A 4,600-nucleotide genomic window follows, 5' to 3' on the forward strand; every position below is an offset into this window, starting at 1 on the left:
GAGATCATGTGCAAAACGAAGATATAATGCTAGAATTTCTAAATACTAATGACCAATTAGCAAATATTTTCACAAAACCTTAATCTAAAGAAAGATTCATATATATAAGAAGAGAATTGGGCATGCTACATAGTCGTGAAGTAATCTAAACTCTGTTCTGCTTGGCAGGTGACTGCTAGGGTACTGACTTTTCAGATTCCACATAGACAGGCGCCTGCCACATTCTCTAGCAGGTGACTGCCTCGCAGCGGGTAGGTTTAAAACCCTTCTTAAGTCATTTTAACTTCCATCAGATGCCTGCTCATTCATCTTTCTCTCTGAAATTTTTCTTCTCTATCTTTTTCCATACAAATATCTTGTTCAAATCAACTTGAAACAAAGGTTCTAATCCTTCCCACTTACCACATCACAAACCTAACCTAGGGTTTTCCTGTTCTTCTCCTCCATACAAATATGCCACGATCCAAATCAGTTGGCATCAAGGGATCTTCGTCTTCAATAAGGATCAATAATGATGAGGTGGAGAAATGGTTAGTGACTCCACATGCTAAGCAACTTTATCGGAATCAGATTGCTTCAGCTGAACCTATTTTAGGTAAAGTTCTTGATGTAATGTTCTTCAATTCAGATTTTCCTGAAATCATGGAACTCTTTAAGGATATTGGATGGGATAAGTTTATTACATATCAAGCTAAAGGATATTATCCCAATGTTGTTCGGATTTTCTATGCAAATATGGAATGATGTGATAATGGGATCAAAACCAATCTGCTTGGGCAAAATATTCATCTAACTCCCATATCTTTGGGAAAAAGTCTTCGAATCAAGCCAGGAGATTTTGAGGTTCACATTGTTAAGAAACGATGGATTTTGTCCTAGGGTTTTACTCCACAAGAATTTTTGCCTCTAATCATGACTGAAACTCATGTTATTCTTGGGCATCCACCTCTTTACAAATAGCTTAATCTAAAAGCTCTAATCCTACACAAACTCATTACAAACAACATCTTACCACATTCTAGTTCTCATGATCATATTTCATTCCTAGATTGTTTTGTAATGTGGTGTATTCTCAAAGGAAAAAAGATGGATCTTCCAAGCCTAATTATCCAATGGATTATTATGAAAGTCGATGCTTCTCGTATTGTTTTACCATATGCTGGGATGTTAAATATGGTTTTTGCTCACTTTAATATTCTTACACCATCTTTTAACTTTACTAGCAAAACTCATTACAATATTTTTTTCTGATACCATTCTTAAACGTATGGGCTATAAGAACTCTCCTTAAGGATGGTTTCATAAGGGACATCGTCATGTATTATCTGCTCCACCACCTCCTTCATCTTCCATACCAGCACCTTCAGTTCAGCTTAATCCAGAAACTCCTTCATGGTTCGTTCCATTTTTTAATCATTATATGACTTTCAGTGATAGAATGAAATCTGGACTTGGTACTCTACAAGAGAAGGTTTCTTCTATAGAAACTCATTGTTCAAATATTGATAAGCGAGTTAATAAGATTGAACAACAGTTAGCCAGCTCCTCAAAAGGCAAATCTTCTATGAATATTAGCTCTGCTATATCAAGTGATGATGAATCTAGTGAACAAGAGGAAAGAGATGATGAAAGTGGATCTATGGAAGCTTCTGATTGATAAGTTTTCATCTATGAGTTATTTATCACTTTTATGTATTAAAGCTTTATCGGATAGTATGTTCTTGATGTTCTCAAAGTAGTACTTTGTATTGCAACATTTCTCTATTTTTGTTTTTCTTTCTTCTTTTTGATTGATGTCCAAAGGGGGAGAAATGTTTAAGAGAAGTGAGTGCAAAAATATGTTATGTCATGGTTTGTAAAACTTGTACTTATATGGATCATATCTTATGGTTTGTAAAACTTGTACTTATATGGATCATATATTTTGTACTTGTATGCATGGTTTATTCATGGATTATCTTTGGACTTATATGCATGGATTATACCTATAAAAATATATCAAGCTTATTGATAGGGGGAGCCATGAGTATTACTTCTTATTATTTTTACTCTCGATTTGTCATCATCAAAAAGGGGGAGATTGTTGGCCTAATAAGGCTTACAATTCTTATTTTGATGATAACAAATCAATGATGTGTTTAATATGGTTCAAGTGAAAGTTTTTCAGGAAAAAGGCAAAGCTTAAAGGAAGTGATAAAGCTCAAGAGCATAAGGAAGCCTATGGATTAAAAAGAAATTTTGAAGAACATAATAAAACTTATGGATTACAAAGAGATCTTAAAGAGCATGAGAATTAAAGATATATTGGTGAAAGCTCAAAGAAACGATTGAAAACTCAAAGATGATCGAAAAACAATATTGAAGATCAAAGGATCATTTTTTTAAGGATGTTCTAAATGTAAGTACTTCAAGTGAATTTCAAATATGAATTGAATTGAAGCTCTCAAAATATTCAAAAATATATTTTTATATATACTCTAAAGAATATTTTTTTTTTTTAATCAATGAAAAGAAAGGGTTTTGAAAAAGAAAAACTTTTGAAATAAAGAAAGGCCAGGCGACTGCCAAATTAAGTAAGGGGTTTTTCAAAAAGACAGTAGCAAGACAGGCGACTGCCTAAACATGTCAGGCACCCGCGTGAACATGCCAGGTGACTGCCTTGGTTCTGGCAGGCGACTGCTAGTATTCTGTGTTGAGAGTTCGTTCTATGACAGGCGACTGCCAAGTCGTGGCAGGCGACTGCCACTCGAATGTTGGCTTAAAAACTCTTAACGGGAAGATTTTTTAAACAAAGTTTTTGGACATAATTATTTTTAAAAACTTGGAAACTATTTTAAGGAAACTTTAGGGGTAATGAATTGCTTCTAAACATCTATAAATAGCCCCAATCCTCAAAGGTTTAAGACATCTAAGCAATTTTCAAGCAATCAAAGTTCTCAAAAGCTCTCAAACTTTCTTGTGTTCAACTGCTAAATTGCTACTGATTCAAACTCCGAAGCAAAGCGTTCAAAGTCAGAATCTTTCATATTTTGAAAGATATTTTGTGATTCATACTAAGTATTAAGCTTTAAATTCTTTTATATTTGAATTGCTTTGAAGTATTATTGTGCTGAATGTTGTACTAAACTACACTGCTGTGAGAGTGTTTTCTTGTACACAAAATCTTTGTATCTTGATTCTCATTCATAGACGATTCAGGGCTGTAGAATCGTTGGACCAAATGAGGGAATATCGTTTGGAAATGTGGGCTCCAACCTAATGGAAGGAGTGTTTGTAATCGGTATTGTTCCACCCGTTAACGGAACTAAACTAGTGAATCCTTTGGTGGTTTGCCAAAGGCAAGGACATAGGCCCCAGGGTATAAGCCGAATCTCGTAAAAACTTGTGTCTCTCTTCTTCCTTACTCTTTACTTTTTCAGCAAAGACTTATAATCTGCGTGTATGCTTTTAATTGATTAATTCTGAGTGTTTAGTTGTTAAATAGACCGGAAGATAATTTGTTTTTTGTTTTATCAGCATTGATTGTAGAAACCGAAAGGGACTACGTTTGTTGATCAACCCAAACTTATTAATCTAAAAGTTTGTTTAAAAGCTAAACATAAGGAAGACTTGTGAGTTTGGAATTAACGCGGGGCTTACCCAAATTCAGCAATTTATTATAGGGCTATTGAGATAAAGATTAAGTTTTTGATTATCTTGATTGGTTGTGGTTGAATTGTTTTTATATTTAATTGTTGTGATTGATTGATAATTAAAAATTAAAATTATAATAATTTTAAAAAATTCCAATTCACCCCGCTCTTGAGAAGCTATCCTAATTTCATGACCCCATGGAGTGCTAGTATCTATAGTTTCAGATCGAGACCCACGTTTTACATCACGATTTTGGAAGAGCTTATAGGAGGCTTTGGGGTCTCAGTTATCATTCAGCACAACTTTTCATCCTCACACTGATAGTTATATAGAGAGAACGATCCAAATACTTGAGGATATGCTACGAGCATGTGTGCTAGATTTTAGGGGTAGTTGGACCCAGTATATGTCGCTGGTTGAGTTCGCGTATAATAACAGCTATCAGTTCAGCATCGGGATGGCACCTTACGAGGCATTATATGGTTGGAGGTGTCGTTCTCCATTATATTGGAACGAAACGGGTGAAAGGTGAGTTCTGGGACCAGAATTAGTGCAATAGGCGTACGATAAAGTTTGACTTATTAAAGACAAAATCAGTGTAGCTCAAAGTAGGCAGAAAAGCTACGCAGATACTCGCCACCATAAGTTGGAGTTTGATGTGGGGGATCTGGTGTAGAGACCCAAAGAATTTTACCGAATTAAGTATTAAAAGACAAAGGAGAAAATTAGTTTTCTAAGGGAGTTCAGCAAGCCTCGTTGACGAGGAGCCTGCCGTGGCACTTCGACGAGGACACGTATCTCATTGATGAGGAATTACCAAGAGGGGTGTTTCAGGGCCTAAAATTCATCAACGAGGAATAAGTGATCGTCGACGAAACTTCTTGCGCTCATCAATGAGATGACGTGCTCGTCGACGTGTCTGCATTTTATAAATATGCTAAATCCGGATGTGTGGCAAGAAAATTTC

The sequence above is a fragment of the Malania oleifera genome, chromosome 3, assembly GCF_029873635.1.
Source record: "Malania oleifera isolate guangnan ecotype guangnan chromosome 3, ASM2987363v1, whole genome shotgun sequence".
In the NCBI taxonomy this organism is placed as follows: Eukaryota; Viridiplantae; Streptophyta; class Magnoliopsida; order Santalales; family Ximeniaceae; genus Malania; species Malania oleifera.